The sequence below is a fragment of the Megalops cyprinoides genome, chromosome 3 (assembly GCF_013368585.1).
Source record: "Megalops cyprinoides isolate fMegCyp1 chromosome 3, fMegCyp1.pri, whole genome shotgun sequence".
Taxonomy (NCBI): Eukaryota; Metazoa; Chordata; class Actinopteri; order Elopiformes; family Megalopidae; genus Megalops; species Megalops cyprinoides.
Window position 1 is genome coordinate 52,623,698 of NC_050585.1, and position 16,887 is coordinate 52,640,584.

A 16,887-nucleotide genomic window follows, 5' to 3' on the forward strand; every position below is an offset into this window, starting at 1 on the left:
ATATACATTAATACACGTTAACTACGGCCGAGGGGAAGTTATGATTGGTTCCTTTGTACATCGGTCATCCTGTCTCCATGTTATGGCCCTGCTGTTGCAAATCCATGTACCAAGGTGTGGCGATTGGACAAATGGAAGTGTAGCCACGCCCTCTATTTGGTAGGAATAACCAATGAAGGGAAACGGGGGAGTGGCGAGGGGGCGGGCTGGTGCGTGGTGCTGATGCTGAGTCGTCTTTTGCCAGGATGCAGGTGGAACGGATGGACTAGCACCGTCTGCATCGGCAGCTGCGAGCGGGAGAAGGGGAAAAAGAACCGCATTCCGTTTTTTGGATAAAAAACTAAGGTTTTCAAAAAAATCTACCAAGAAGGAGGATTACAACACCACTCCGGTAGTATCCAAGCTGGACCTCGTGAAACGAATCAAGTAAGGACGTTTAATATATGGATATGCTTTTTTTATACTTATATTAGTATAATAATTAGATGTTTTATTATAACAGTGCAATTAAAAATGTTCCTAACAACTGAATAGATATACCTATTGTGTGGCTATGTGTTAAATTGAGGAACCTCCTGAAATGTGTTTTTTCCAAGATTTTTTAATGTATGTTCAGTCATTTAGGTCCCGTGTTATGATTTTGCTGTTAATATTTTTAAAACTAAATTATGTTGCTAGCCGGGTACAGAACGCATCAACATTTTATTGTTCTAAAAGGCGTGAAAATATATTCCTGTAGTTTTAATCCAGACCAGCACCACGAAACGGACATGCAAGTGCGTACATGTGTTAGTGAAGGATGAGGGTGAGCACAGGGAAGTCGCATTTCATCGCATTCGGCATGTGGTGAGAAGTACCAGGGCGGCGGAGACAGATTTCCCCCCCAGTCTCATTGCAGGTTGACTATCTCTTACTCTCTTTGTGAAGACAGTAATGTCCCCGTGGCCCAAGTTCACACGGATAGAATACATACTGTAGCCACTGTGCTTAAAATGTGAATTTTTACCGCGCTCACCCTCCTCGCCCACTTCATCCTGTTCTAGGAAGGTCATTAATATAACAGAATATGCCAAGATCACAAACAGCATTGTCATTTGCGCTTTATATGCAGACATGTCGCCGTCTGTCAAAACTATTATAATCATCAGTCACAAAAATAAAAATGTACTAAACAATAGCCATTTTCGAATGCCTGCGAGCATCTCGTATTGTTCCAGCCTGAAACACGTATAAATATAATTTACTTAGTTATGCGTGTTCAGTTTTGGAGGTTTTGGAATTAAACGTTCTGTGTTTTCGGTCATTTGTCTTGTTCCCTCTTTGCTCAATAAATTATTTCAGGTTCATTAACAGAAGTCCCGGAGGCGATAACATTTTGGTTTAATTAAACAAAACGGACATTTATATATTTGCTCTGTGGTCTGACCTCTTTAACGCAGAAGCGGTGCAGAAGGTGGATATCACAGTAAACGTAACACTGGAGGCATTCTGTTTGACCATATGTGAACCCATGAATATACACAGGCTCAGATTTACTGTGCTGCTGTTCAGATGCCATTTGATAAAAATAGAAGTGATATTGGAGGAAGCTAATGATAAATTTAGAAGAGTGATGCTTCAGTGGTTTTTGGAGGGCTGTGTCAACGCAATTCAAAGGAAATCTTGTCACTACACAGTAGCCCACTGGGGTGCGTAATGGGTTCTCCCTGTGTTGCCCCCTCCCTCTTAAAAAAAAAAAATACATTGGGTGGAGGTGCCGGAGTAGGACTCTTCAAGTGCGCGCGCGTGTGTGTGTGTGTGTATATATGTGTGTGTGCGCGCGCGCTTGCGCGCACAGGCGTGAGAGCGCGTTGATATGTGTGCGCGCAAGCGTGTGCATGCCTGTATGTGGCTTCATTAAAGCGGTTTAAGTGTTTTTTGCTTTATATTACTTGCTATATACGTTTACTGTTACTGATGGTACTTTTTAAATTAATCACATGCCGTATGGAATACACGGTTTCAGTTTCAAAAGTTATTTTGGTGTTCGTTTTTTCCTTTTTTTAAACTAATGTACATCGACTGTTTTGGGCTGCTTAGAATTACGACGGAGGTGATATCATAACCCCTAGCGATAAGGGCATCTTCATCAAATTCACTTGCTTCTTTCACACATTCCTGCATCCTCCAGTACACATTTTACTTCCAAGGTCACACGAAATCGATGTTGAGTATCACAGCTGAAGCGACATCGAGGACGTGACGGAACGTGTTGAAAGCATCAGCTCGCCTTTCTTGTGTATGTGGAGAGTCTTTTCTCGTTTTTAATACCGTTCCCGTGTAATTTCGTTTGTGTATATCAGTCGTCTCAGCCCCTCACTCATACAAACACACGCGCACTCATGTCCGGCAGCATCCAATTTTAGAGGATCCGTTTTTATTAAAGTTATTGATTGACTTTGCAATTTTCTCCTAACCCAAATGAGAAAGGTACTTCCTCGGCGAAACGCCTTGGAAGTGCGTTTTTACGTATTAATATTTTTTTAAATTTTTTTGTGGAGTGAAGATAGCGGCACATCTGCCATTTTTGTTATTCTGTGGTGTTGCCGCCATCACATATGTCAAACAGTTGTAGCTTAATTATCCGTTCATCAAGCTTAATTAACTGGAATTCACAATTGCATAAATACTAATACTCAGCCAGACGAACGAGGAATAAGGCTGAGAGCTCCTTGTCAGTTTTATTGAATTTAACTGCTAAAATATGGGGTGCTTGAAAAACTGCTATTATATGTTAAGATGATTATCATAATTGCAAATCCACTGATTTGAATACTTGTTGCCAGGCTGTTAAATGCAGTCAAAGGATAGTATGTTTGGAGTTCTTTAGTTTCCATTGTCTCATCTCTTTCATTGGCACACATTATCAGCTGAATGCTTTTGCCTGCTAATGCAGTCTGTGTTTTAGACTGAGTAATACTTAACTCTCTGTAAAGCAGGGCCAGCACAGCTGAGTGTTGTCATTGCAGCAATGACACTGTAGGAAAGTAATAGTATGTTTTTGCATAATGCCAGAGGACTGTGCTGGAGTCAGTGGGGTGCTGGTGAAGAGGTTAAGGAGTTGGATTTGTATGCTAAAAACTTTAGGTTAAATTATTGTGTGGGGTGCTACTATTGTCACCTGTAAAGAGTTAGCAAATCAGAACTGCTTCAATAAACAGTATAAATAAATATAAATAATTATATTATTATATATAAATAAACTGTATAAACCAATGGAAAGGTAAAGTATGGGAGCTGTGAAAGTAAAACTCAGCAGACATCCTGGTCCTGAGTTAAAGGTCCATAGTTTGGGGAAAAATGGAATTGTTTTGTGGAAGCTTTCTGGCTCTTTGGCATCCAGCACCCTGAGGTGTTTCTGTTGTTGAGAAGTTGCCAGGCTTTTTCTTTATGAGTAACATGGCAAATACTTGACTGGTTCAAGGATTTAAGTTTTTCTTGACTTTTTTATTCTAGTCTCTATTTTTATTGCTATCCTCATCCTCATTCTCATTCTCATTCTCATGCTTACTCTCATTCTTATTATTTAGTAAAATGTAATTTAACATATCAATGTTCACATCTCACCTCTTTGTTAGGACACTAAATTAGAGACTAGATGTCTTTTTCCCTGTTTCAGATGTGTGCTGTAAGGTATGGAAACAGTTTAATTGAACAGCATCCTTGATCCTGGGTAGCAGAGCTGTACTGACTTAAACCCTTTAAGTACAGGTACATTTCCCTCAGTACCACAGAGGAGTGTTTCATTCTCACTGTCCACAGCTCTGCTCTTTAATACACTGTCCTCTTGCCTGAGGCATTTATTACACAACTAATTACAGTGTGTAATAAAAAAAAAAGTACAAGTGTACAGCGGAAAAAAGTGTTATTCCCCGTATGACTTTATTACAGGCACCTGTGATGCTCAGTCTCAGGGCACTGTGACACTTGCATACCTCTTTCCTTGACATTTTCCTTCAGAGTTAGCATTTGCATTACCTATTTGCAGATAGCTGCCATTCATAACTTTAACTTTCATGTGCGGGGGGTCCAGTATCTGTCCTGTCATTTACTTCGATGTGGATTTGTCTCCTTAAATGTTTTACTTTTTTCTCAGCATGGAATGAGAGCTGCCATATTACACTGTTATTACTATTGTTATTATTATTATTATAATTAATTTGAAAAATAAATGCATAGTCATTCTAGTCACCTTGAATTAAGCAAGAAGCTTGTCTTTAGTTATGCGAACCGTTATTCATCATCATCCTCATCGTCAGTGTTGTTAGCTGACCACCAAGCCTTCTGGTGTTAAGGTGTTTGAAGGAACCGTGTTAGCGTCAGAGAGGCTCGTGCCTGGATGTGAATTCAGGATTCTCACTGCTGCAGAGGCAGCCCATAATCTGGCTGTAATGCCTCACATCGTGAAGGTGGGCCAGTCTTGCCTCATTAGTTCTGAGCTCATCCTTTCATCTGAAGAACGACCTGGAAAAGGTGTGAGTCAGGGAGTCAGGGAGTCAGGGAGTCAGGGAGTCAGGGAGTCAGGGAGTCAGGGAGTCAGGGAGTCAGGGTGCCGAGATCTGTTCAAAAAAAAAAAAACCTCTAAAAATGATGGTGATCGTGTCTGACTGTGGGTGAGCTACTGGAGCAACATGAACTAACAGAAGTTAGACCTTCATTTAAAAAGTCTCTTTTGATTAGAAAAATGCAAAGAATTACTGGAACTCATATGCTAGGAGGCACTTAAAACACATCATTGTTTTACAGTAATCACTCTGTCCAATGGGATGAGGATGCAGTCATTTCAGGCACTGTGTCACATTTTGGGAAAGGGTGTGTGTGTGTGTGTGTGTGTGTGTGTGTGTGTGTGTGTGTGTGTGTGTGCCTGCGTGTGTGTGTGTGTGTGTGTGTGCGCGCACAGTGAGAATCCTGAATTCACATCCAGGCACGAGCCTCTCTGACGCTAACACGGTTCCTTCAAACACCTTAACACCAAAAGGCTTGGTGGACAGCTAACAACACTGACGATGAGGATGATGATGAATAACGGTTCGCATAACTAAAGACAAGCTTCTTGCTTAAGTCAAGGTCACTGAAATGACTATGCATTTATTTTTCAAATTAATTATAATAAATAATAACAATAGTAATAACAGTGTAATATGGCAGCTCTCATTCCATGCTGAGAAAAAAGTAAAACATTTAAGTCAAGGTCACTGAAATGACTATGCATTTATTTTTCAAATTAATTATAATGTGTATGTGTGTGTGTGTGGAGGTGGTGGGATTCTGGTAGGGATGGATTGCTTAAAAAGATGGCCACATTTTTGTATTGAAAGAATTACCAAGTCTCATGAGATTTTTAGTATGATTTCTACAGACCCTCCCTCTTACACACACACACACGGAAATATGAAATATAATTGTCTGGCATTTGGTCATGCAGTACTCAATCACATTTGTTCCCTCCACTAAATAAGGTTATATAAATGTTCATACATTTGCTGGTCATTGCTGTGCTTTGAAAAGATGTCCTCAGAAGCTAAATTTGACAGCAGCGCCATGTAAGAACTCATGCTTTGTCTTACTCGGGGCGCACCGCGATCATTGACTCGATGAGGAAATCCCATTGTATTTTTAGATCTGCTCAAATTTTCATGAAGGTTTTAGAAGGAAAATATGATTGTGAAAATACATGGCGGAAGTAGGCAGATTTATGGATTATTGATCTCCGGCTCTATGGATGCTGGAGTCACTGCATGACATCATTGCTGGAGTAATTTTACCGAGAAAGTCTGTGGAGTCGGCTTTCCCAGGTTCTCAGACCACAGTCGTGCTTCAGTGATTGGACATTGAATCTTCATAAACCTCCAAATGGGTGGAGCTATGACATCATCAATGACTCACTGATTTTCATCCACAATGTTATGATGTGGAGAGCAAAGTCCTTTGATTGGTTCAAAAGAGTTGTTGATTGACAACATGGGGTTCCTCCACCCATCGTGGAGAGATGCAGATACGTGCAACAATGATGTGAAATCTCAATCGACCACATACCAGTGCTCTTTTTGTCCCCACATTTCTTGACACTTGGTATGATTGTGATGTTCTTCAGAACAGTTGGGTCAGGGGTTAACTTTTACATCACTGCTTCTGATTGTCATTGCTGAAATTCAGTTCTAGTGTTCAATTCTTTGATCTCTATTGAGGGGCTGAAAAAGGAACCTGGAAAGTGAGTTTGCATTCAGGCACGGTGTGAGGAGAGGCTGGGTGCGGGGCACGGTCTCTGTGAGAACGGCGCTGGATGAGAGAGGAAGCGTGAAAGAGTTTTTCCCTGAGACCTGATCCTGTTTGGGGAGCACAATGGCAGCTCTCGAAAGGAGCGCGCTGAGCTCGGTGAGGGGAATAAGGCGCTTCGTGCGGGGCGGCGTGGCGTCTGGAGCTCGCTCTTTGGGTTGGTGCGTTGAGCACGCTTCTCCCGTAATGGGTACCCCCACCATGCGCTGAGTGTGAGGAGGGGAACTGCGGGTGAGACCGAAAGCTGCAGGGGGTGCCAGTACGCCTGCTCATCCTGGGACAGAAGGAATTTAATTACCTTTGAATAAACGCGAAGACATTCAGCTGATTGGCTACTAACTAACTGACTAACCAGTCAGTTTAAGCGACATGGCTTTAGCAAAACCCTAAATACCTGGAAATATGGTGCTGGGAGAGTGTAGCATAGTGGTGATGAGCAGGGCCTGTAACCGAAAGGTTGCTGGTTCGATTCCCCACTGAGACGCTGCTGCTGCTGTGTCCTTGGGCAAGGTGCTTAACCCAGAATTGCCTCAGTAAATATCCAAGTAAATGGATAACATGTGAAAATTGAAACCTATGTACTTCGCTCTGGAAAAGAGCGTCTGCTAAATGACAATAATGTAATGTAATGGGAGAGACAGAACTTTCTGAGCAGCATAAGACAACATGGACCACACTGCCGCGTCTGCTCTTAGCAAATTCAGCCCTGTTCCTCCTTTGCAAGAGGTTCAGCTGCCACCAGTGTTTCGGCTGAGAGACCTCCCCCCTGCCCACAGGCCTCGGCAAGAGCCTCATCTTCCAGGGGCAGAGTGACCCCCTGCTGCTGCAGCCCTTCAGAAACAGCACAGTGCTTCCCAGTGTCGTTTATTTCTCCGTTTGCTGCGTGTGTGCTATTTACAGCTGTCTGTGCCCCGAAACCGGGGAGGCTAAATGACTGCCTCGCTTCTCCTCTGCCTCATGTTTTGTCTTTACTGATCTGATGTAGGATTGCAACAGCTGCTGCCGGACTGCTACCTACCTGCTAGTTAGTGGCTAGTGAGACATTCCGGAATTCTGACTGATTCTAGTCAGGTTGGCAGCAGTGGAATTGCATGTGATTTGTGGTTGGGTATAAAGCTCATTTAAAACATTTAATCTGATCATTTTAGGGAATCTACTGTACAGGAGTCTAATGTTGGTTAATTAGCTGAATCAGTAGGGCTCTGACATAGTGAAAATGTCATTATAAGATACATTTGCCCCCTGTTGTGGTCATTTTTCCTCACAGTGATACAGGCGCTGAAGTGAAACATTTCTTTGCTGATCTCCATCCTGGTTTATCATCCTTTTCTGAGTCGGAAAATACTGGCTGTCTCAGGCTGATCTGAAGCTGGTCTTCACCTGTGCTGAAGCGCACCTGCTTTAAATATAGCCATGGCAATGTGGGGACCATGATGCAGTGCAAATGGATCCGAGCTAGTGTAAACATGCCCACACCTGGCAGGTGATGCTAAAGCCAGATCAGCTTTCAGTGCGCAGCTTAGCCAGGCCTAATTCCAGTGCTTCAGTGGGGAGAGTGTGCAGGATCAGGGGTTGGGAAGGGCTGGTGTGAAGGTCTGGGGATTATTAGTGTGCATTTCCCCGTGTAATGTCGAGCGTGGCTGCATTCGCTTCAGTGCAATCCTGAGCTCCTTCCTTGGTGGTGAACGGGCACGGTGGAAGCTGTGCACAGGCATCTCTGCAGATCAGCTGACTTTCATCCTCGTGAAATGAGATGTATGCGACTGTGTGAGCCTGTGTGCTTTTGTTTGTATGTGGGGGTATGTGTGTGTTTATGTCTGAGTTTGTCTGAATGCGAGGGAGTGTGTGTGTGTGTGTGTGTGTGTGTGTGTGTGTGTGTGTGTGTGTGTATGTGTGTGCGCGTGAGAGAAAGAGAGAGAGAGAGAGAGCCAGTATTTGAGAGATAGAGGGGAAATGCCATTGGAACAGGCTGGCTTGCTGGGTTTTGATGCTGGCTGTTCCTCTGCCTGATGCTGTTTTTTTCTGGAGCTGCTGTTTGATTTTGGATGAATCTTCTGTGTGTCTGATCCAATGCCAGCCGGGACTGGCCGCCCCCGCAGGGAAGAGGACGGCAGCCTTCGGGTGCGTGTGCGTTCACTGCACTGAAGCGGCAGCCAGTGAGAGTAACCCTGCCTGCCACCTCTGTCCTTTCCTGGGGCTTGGCTATTATTGGCTGCCTCTCACATATTATCTATTTATAGAACTCTTAATGGTTACCTAAACTCTTTACACCTGGTCAGGTAAGGTAGCTGACTCAAAGGCTGGGGAACTGGGGAACTGTGCCCCGACTGTGATCAAGCCTGCAACCCTTCAGTTTTTCTCATTTATTGCTAGATCCCTCTATACATGTGTACATGTGAGAGTATGTAATACTCTCCGTGTGTGTCTGTCCATGTCTGTGTCTGTGTGTCTGCCTGTCTGTCTGTGTGTCTGTGTGTGTTGTCTGTATGTGTGTGTGTCTGTATGTGTGTGTGTCTGTATGTGTGTGTGTCTGTATGTGTGTGTGTCTGTATGTGTGTGTGTCTGTCTGTGTGTGTGCCTGTATGTGTGTGTGTCTGTATGTGTGTGTGTCTGTATGTGTGTGTCTGTGTGTGTGTCTGCCTGTCTGTGTGTGTGTCTGTGTGTGTGTGTCTGTGTCCGTGTGTCCGTGTGTGTGTGCCTGTGTGTGTCTGTATGTGTGTGTGTCTGTGTGTGTGTGTGCCTGTATGTGTGTGTGCCTGTGTGTGTGTGTGTCTGTGTGTGTGTGTGTCTGTGTGTGTGTGCCTGCATGTGCGTTTGTATTTGTGTAGACACATTCCTGCTGCAGATGGTCTCTCTGCCCAGTGTCTGACAGCTCTGCTCCCTGGGAATCTATAAATACTGTGTTCCACGCTGCAGTCTGTCTCTCTCCTCTCCACCATTCTGCTTTTTCTTTTGTTGTTTCAGTTGTTTTTTAGCTGCCCTGGAGGACTGTGGAAGCCAGGGGAGGTGGGGGTGTTCTGGGATTCTGTAACTTGTGCATAACCCTCATAGCTTCCCTCATTCCATACCCTGCATACAGGCCACTTATTATCAGATACCAGGTCAGTATGGTCAATGTGTTTGTGCCCTCAGATAGCTGTGTGCTTATTCCCTAGCTGAGTTATAAAACTCTGTCTCTGCCAGGAGAAAAGATAATGGCCGTGTGATTGGCTGGCATCCTCTCCAGGGTGCATCTCCTCCCCAGCTGGCTGGGCTCGGACACACCTCACTCTTGGATGGTTTCTTATTTAAGGTTCAACCATGAAGATGTGATATAACCACGACAGACCAAGATGCACTGCACTCTCACTCACCCTGGATGAAGACAGGAGAAAGGACACACCTCTGCTTTGCTCAGTCAGCTGTTCAGCTCCTTATTTCAGCTCCACACTTGTGGACAGCTCCTCCATCTGCCCTCCGTGTGTGTGTGTGTGTGTGCGCGTGTGTGTGTGTGTGCGCGTGTGCGTGTGTGTGCGCGTGTGCGTGTGTGTGCGCGTGTGCGTGTGTGTGCGCGTGTGCGTGTGTGTGCGCGGTTGTGTGTGTGTGCGCGGTTGTGTGTGTGTGCGTGGTTGTGTGCGTGTGTGTGTGTGTGCGCGTGGTTGTGTGTGTGTGTGTGTGTGTGTGCGTGGTTGTGTGTGTGTGCATGTGTGTGCGTGGTTGTGTGTGTGTGCATGTGTGTGCGTGGTTGTGTGTGTGTGTGCGCGCGCGCGCGTGTGTGTGTGTGCGTGTGTGTGAGAGAGCGTGTGAAAGCTAGCTCTATGCAGTCTTGAGTGTCGCGAGTGATGTGTTTGTATGTTAGTGCTGGGGTTTGGGCAACTTGATGCTATGGCTCTTGTCACGTTTAACTGATGGAGATATTTCTGTTTCCTGTAATGGTTTAATGGGTTTGCAGTATTTATGATAAGAAAATGGAGGTCCTGAAAGCGCAGCAGGCCGAGCATCCTGTGAATGATACCAAGGAGACTTAGAGAATGCGCTATTAATTATTGATATCTCTAAAGCCAATGTCAGGGTTCAAATGTTCACTTTCAGACCCATCAGCAGTTATCTCTTTTTACTGTGAAGGCATTAATACCCTGCTAGCAATTAAAGGCGGCTGAACATGAATGAAACCACACAGAGAGCTGCGGACATGAAAGTTAGAACACACATTACTGTAATTTATAAAGCTATGCATACAAATGCCAGTGGGTGGAGAGAGGGAGAGGTCAAATATAAAAAATATTTTTTCAAATCCATACAAAGGATATATATATAATATGTGAATCATAACTCCTTACCTGTTATGTAAGGTGTATGGCATTTGAAAATTTACATAATATGATGATACAAATAAAAAGTAATGACATCATTTCATGAAAATTTATACATATAACAGTGTAAAAGGACAGCCTATGTACTTCCCAGCCTTGAATCTGCATGTGGTGGTGAGGGTGCTGGGGAGGGAGTGTATGAGAGCTGAGCTGTAGCCCCCCCTCCCGCCGTGGGTCCCCTCCGCCGCCGTCTCTGCCAAGGTCGTGTGCACGCTGGGGTGAGCACTCTGACCCGCTGATTTCTGCCTCCCTCGGCGAAACGCGCCCCGCGCCCTGCTGCCTCTAATCGGGGCTGACGAGTGACTCAGCACGCAGCATTATCCCCCCGGACGACCGCGACTGCGGCCACGGCCACGGCGAGGCGGAAAAGGTCACGCTCAAGCTCAGCGCTTTCTCTCGCTGCCTCCAGGGGGCGCACGCGTCTCTCCCTCTGAACTTCTGCCTGCTGTCTTAAAGGGACCACACCCCGTTGCCCGAGGGCCCCCTCACACTTCACTATATCACTGCTGTCCTTCTCCTTCCTGAAAAGGCATAGGTCAGACTCCTCCGCTCTCTCCTCCCTGGCTTCAGCAGCCATGACGCACACAGCGGCCACGCAGGAACTCGCTAAACACACGCATACCGAATCACGCTAAATGGCAGACGTGTCATGGCGGAGGAGGAGGCAGCTAACTCTGCAGCAGCGGCCCCGGGGGGGGCGGGGGGAGGGGGGTGGTGGGATGGGGGGCTACTGATGCCGTGGGGGGGTGGAGTCACAGGGAGCAGCCGTGCGCAGAGGTTAGCGCTGTCCCCCGTGGCCACCGAGCCGCTTGGACACAGGACACAGCCTCCAGCTTGATATCTAATTTATGTGTTTATTCATTCCTGAAACACAGGGCTCTTCCTGCGGGCTAGCATGAAGTTCAGCGTGTACAGTTCGTACTGTACCGTAAAGTAGTCCACGGCGGAATTCCTAATGGGCCGGGTTTCTGCAGAGAGCAGCAGTGCGCGTGCGTTAGCCTGGCACGCTAAAAGGCCCCGACGTTAACAGCATGCTCGGATCCGTCACGGCTGTCTCGCCACCCGCGTCCTGCGTGTCCCCGGAGCTTTGGCCGGCGCTGCGGCGTCCTGAGTGATCTGATGCTCTTACCTGCAGCTCTGCAGCAGGAAGCGCAGGAAATGCGGCCGGTCCGTACGCGGCCAACGCCATGCCTCTCCACTGCGGTGGGGGTAATGCGTGGGGGGGGGGGGGGGGGGGGGGGGGTTGTAAAGCAGGGGTCTCAGACCCAGTCCCAGGTGGGATGGTGTGTATGCAGGGTTATTGCCCCGCCCAGTTACACCTGGGTCACCTGGTGTGAATGTCTGATCAGCAGCAGGTGTGTAAACCTGAGCCTTTCCCAAAGCTCTCAGTGGCAGGGTGGTGTGCAGAAAGCGCCGTGGTCACATGACAGCCCTGGGATAGACGCACGTCCTGCAGGGGCATTTTTCTGTACATGCAAAAGACGAGAGAGATCAGCGCAGGTATGTGACCTGAAGAGAAGAAGCAGGTGTAACAGGTGTGTGAGGAGTGTGCAGGTGACAATCTAAAGTGGCGTTAAACATGTTCACCATTTTCACATTTTACATGGAAGTGCAGTGCAGGACAGTGTGAGAAGCTTGCTTTGGGTAACGCCGGCACTGACACACCTGGGAATGCAACCTGCAATATTCTGGGCTGAGAGTTCTTTCTATAGCTGCTTAGTAGGTTACAAACTGGCCTTGGATGTGTCATCAGTGATAACTGCCCCAGTCCTGTGTATGGCTAGGCAAACAGTGGGCTGTGTTGGGGTACAGTGCTGGTAGAGGTTGTGTTGGGGTACAGTGGGATGTGTTGGGGTACAGTGCTGGTAGAGGTTGTGTTGGGGTACAGTGGGATGTGTTGGGGTGCAGTGCTGGTAGAGGTTGTGTTGGGGTACAGTGGGATGTGTTGGGTTGCAGTGCTGGTAGAGGTTGTGTTGGGGTACAGTGGGATGTGTTGGGGTGCAGTGCTAGTAGAGGTTGTGTTGGGGTACAGTGGGATGTGTTGGGGTGCAGTGCTAGTAGAGGTTGTGTTGGGGTACAGTGGGATGTGTTGGGGTGCAGTGCTAGTAGAGGTTGTGTTGGGGTACAGTGGGATGTGTTGGGGTGCAGCGCTGGTAGAGGTTGTGTTGGGGTACAGTGGGCTGTGTTGGGGTGCAGTGCTGGTAGGGATTGTGTTGGGGTACAGTGGGATGTGTTGGGGTGCAGTGCTGGTAGGGATTGTGTTGGGGTACAGTGGGATGTGTTGGGGTGCATTGGATTGTGTTGGGGTACACTGGGATGTGTTGGGGTACAGTGCTGGTAGGGATTGTGTTAAGGTGGAGTAGGCTGTGTGGGGGTGTATTGGATTGTGTTGGGGTACACTGGGCTGTGTTGGGGTGCACTGGGCTGTGTTGGGGTGCACTGGGCTGTGTTGGGGTGCACCTCTGTGTACTGTGAGGCTGTGGCTGTTTCCTTTGTCTCTCGCTCTCCGGCTCCTTCCTGCTGTTGTCAGACGCCAGCGGGAGGCAGGATTTACACCAGCCTCATTGTGCCATGATCGGCTCATCAGCGGCAGTGTAAATCTCCTGATATTTAGCCGCTGTCTGCCAGGCCATCAATCCCGGCTGCCCCGCTCCGCTCGGCTCCGCCCGAGGAGCTGTGATTGGCTGGCTGTGCACGGGGGACGGGGGGGGCGCGTCATGCACATGCTGCTGCTATAAACACAGGAACGCCTTCATTTGCTTCCGTTTCTGCAACGCCAGCTCAGCACTGGCGGATGGAAGGGGAGAAATGTGTGCAGATTCTCCACACGTCCATATCCTGTCTGAGAGTCCCATCCAATCACAATCTGCGTTTGCAGTGTCATGTGACACGTTACACAACCTATCGACTGCTGAGATTCCTGCTCTGTCTCGGTTGGCTAATTTTCCTTAATTTGGCGTTTTCTCGCTTCTTTGTGATTGGTTCACTCCCCCCGTCTCCAGCAGGAGGGTGTCCTTGTGCTTCACGCTGATAAATGTCTTTCAGCCTCCCGGCTTTGCATCACCGTCATGTAAATTCACATCCGTATACGTGACTTCGACTGGGTCGCACAGTGCTGTCATCCACAAGGCTGTGTTGCTCACACATTATGAGGGCCTTTGTATCCCTGTTTATGGGATATTCAGTGCTTCATAAACATAACCTATTCACGAAGCATGATCTGGATTAGAGTGGGCGAACAATGTATAGGTAATAAATACTAATAAACTGACAATAACAAATTAGTGGTTTGAGAAGATTTGTGTTAAAATATGCACCTTTCTCAGCCACTGTTATTTGAGCTAGAGTTCAATTTTGAGAATGTGTTTATTTACTACCATACTAATACCAATTAATTTACAGCAATGTAATTATTGCTTGTTTACCAACAGTGTAAGCAGGTCATTTTAATTTGCTATTGCTGTTCTTGTTTGCAGATTAGAGGATTGATAATTTATGGGAGAACCTGTGCATTTTTTAAAATAACAGAACATCTGCAGTCACACTGCTGCTCAGAGTCATCCTCCTCACATTTAATTTGTGATACAAGACATAAACCCATCTGACATGGTTTATAAATGAGAAGGCAACAAATCATTCTACATAATTCAGCAGACACGCCGTGTTAAGTGTACTCCAGCGATCAGTACACAGCGCCCCTGTACACGAGCCAGGCTGAGGTGGAGGTGGTCCATCTTTGCACTTCCAAACCTGGAGTGAGATCGTTATTCTTTTTTGTTGTTGTTTTTTTCTTCAACCAGCACTCTTTTCCAGGGAGGATTGCATGGTCCATATTTTCCACATGGCTGGACAGAAGTTTACAAAAGCAGTTAAGGTTAACAGAGTACCATGCAGGACTCAAACCTGCAGTGTGCCGGAATACCCTGAGTATCCCATTGAGGAAGACACAGTGTCTGTCTGACTGTGTGTGCGTGCTTTATGTGACTGTGTGTGTGTGCTTTGTGTGACTGTGTGTGTGTGTGTGTGTGTGTGTGTGTGCGACTGTGTGTGTGTGTGTGCTTTGTGTGACTGTGTGTGTGTGTGTGCTTTGTGTGACTGTGTGTGTGTGCATGTGTGACTGTGTGTGTGTGTGTGCTTTGTGTGACTGTGTGTGTGTGTGTGTGCATGTGTGACTGTGTGTGTGCTTTGTCTCTACCCTTTCCGTGGAGCTCATCTTTATGGGGGCATGTGCTGTACCGGTATTTCTGAGGTACTCAGAAAGGTGTGTGTGTACGTGTGTGTGCATAGCATAACATGTGGATGCATATGAGTGTGTTTGTGTGTGTGCGTGCACAAGCGAAAGTGTGTATACGGGCATATATAAATACGTGTGTATGTATACGTGTGTCTGTGAGTGTGTGCATACGCTCTTCACATGCAGTGCAGTGTGTAACCTTGTTTGGATCCCGAGCGGAGAGCAGACGGCGTTGCTCCCGGGGTGTGAGAGTGAGTGCAGACCCGCAGTGCTCTGTCTGTGCTGCAGGGAGGGGGCAGCGATGGCAGGGTGACCGATCGCTCTCTGTGTCTCTGCACACCGGTGCGGGGCAGATACGTTCAGGCCATCTACGCCTCGCCGTTATCTCCGCCAGCACCATCCAGCGCTTCGGCGTTTGGGTTTCTCCTCGCCGACATCCATCAGGAGGCTAATCGGCCGAAGGGATCGCGCACACAGGTCTGTGTCCCCCCGCTGCAGAGCGCCTGGTAGACAGAGCGCAGATTAAACAAGACGCATGTGTGCGGCTCCGCGCTCTCACCCCTGTGTGCGGCTCCGCGCTCTCACCCCTGTGCGCGGCTCCGCGCTCTCACCCCTGTGCGCGGCTCCGCGCTCTCACCCCTGTGTGTAGCCCCTGTGCGCGGCTCCGCGCTCTCACCCCTGTGCGCGGCTCACCCCTGTGTGCGGCTCCGCGCTCTCACCCCTGTGCGCGACTCACCCCTGTGCGCGGCTCACCCCTGTGTGCGGCTCCGCGCTCTCACCCCTGTGTGCGGCTCACCCCTGTGTGCAGCTCCGCGCTCTCACCCCTGTGCGCGGCTCCGCGCTCTCACCCCTGTGCGCGGCTCACCCCTGTGTGCGGCTCCGCGCTCTCACCCCTGTGCGCTGCTCCGCGCTCTCACCCCTGTGCGCTGCTCCGCGCTCTCACCCCTGTGTGTAGCCCCTGTGTGCGGCTCCGCACTCTCACCCCTGTGTGTAGCCCCTGTGCGTGGCTCCGCGCTCTCACCCCTGTGTGTAGCCCCTGTGCGCGGCTCCGTGCTCTCACCCCTGTGTGCGGCCCCTGTGCGCGGCTCCGCGCTCTCACCCCTGTGCGCGGCTCACCCCTGTGTGCGGCTCCGCGCTCTCACCCCTGTGTGCGGCTCACCCCTGTGTGCGGCTCCGCGCTCTCACCCCTGTGCGCGGCTCACCCCTGTGTGCGGCTCCGCGCTCTCACCCCTGTGTGCGGCTCACCCCTGTGTGCGGCTCCGCGCTCTCACCCCTGTGTGCGGCTCCGCGCTCTCACCCCTGTGTGCGGCTCCGCGCTCTCACCCCTGTGCGCTGCTCCGCGCTCTCACCCCTGTGCGCTGCTCCGCGCTCTCACCCCTGTGCGCGGCTCCGCGCTCTCACCCCTGTGCGGGCTCACCCCTGTGTGCGGCTCCGCGCTCTCACCCCTGTGCGCTGCTCCGCGCTCTCACCCCTGTGCGCGGCTCCGCGCTCTCACCCCTGTGTGTAGCCCCTGTGCGCGGCTCCGTGCTCTCACCCCTGTGTGCGGCCCCTGTGCGCGGCTCCGCGCTCTCACCCCTGTGCGCGGCTCACCCCTGTGCGCGGCTCTGCGCTCTCACCCCTGTGTGCGGCTCACCCCTGTGCGCGGCTCCGCGCTCTCACCCCTGTGTGCGGCTCACCCCTGTGTGCGGCTCTGTGCTCTCACCCCTGTGCGCGGCTCACCCCTGTGCGCGGCTCCGCGCTCTCACCCCTGTGCGCGGCTCCGCGCTCTCACCCCTGTGTGTAGCCCCTGTGCGCGGCTCCGCGCTCTCACCCCTGTGCGTGACTTCGCGCTCTCACCCCTGTGCGCGACTCCGCGCTCTCACCCCTGTGTGTAGCCCCTGTGCGCGGCTCCGCGCTCTCACCCCTGTGCGCGGCTCCGCGCTCTCACCCCTGTGCGCGGCTCCGCGCTCTCACCCCTGTGCGCGGCTTCGCGCTCTCACCCCTGTG

General features: G+C 49.2%; 1 protein-coding gene across 7 annotated transcripts in view; it reads left to right on the forward strand.

Moving 5' to 3' along the window:
- Positions 1 to 252: 252 nt before the first annotated feature.
- The window catches only part of nrxn2a (neurexin 2a), a 575,558-nt gene continuing 558,923 nt past the window's right edge, over positions 253 to 16,887 (forward strand). For all 7 annotated transcript variants that reach the window (XM_036523412.1, XM_036523417.1, XM_036523416.1 and 4 more), the window contains exon 1: positions 253 to 426. The gene's annotated coding sequence lies outside the window, so the exon portion shown is untranslated. The remainder of the gene's footprint in view (positions 427 to 16,887) is intronic.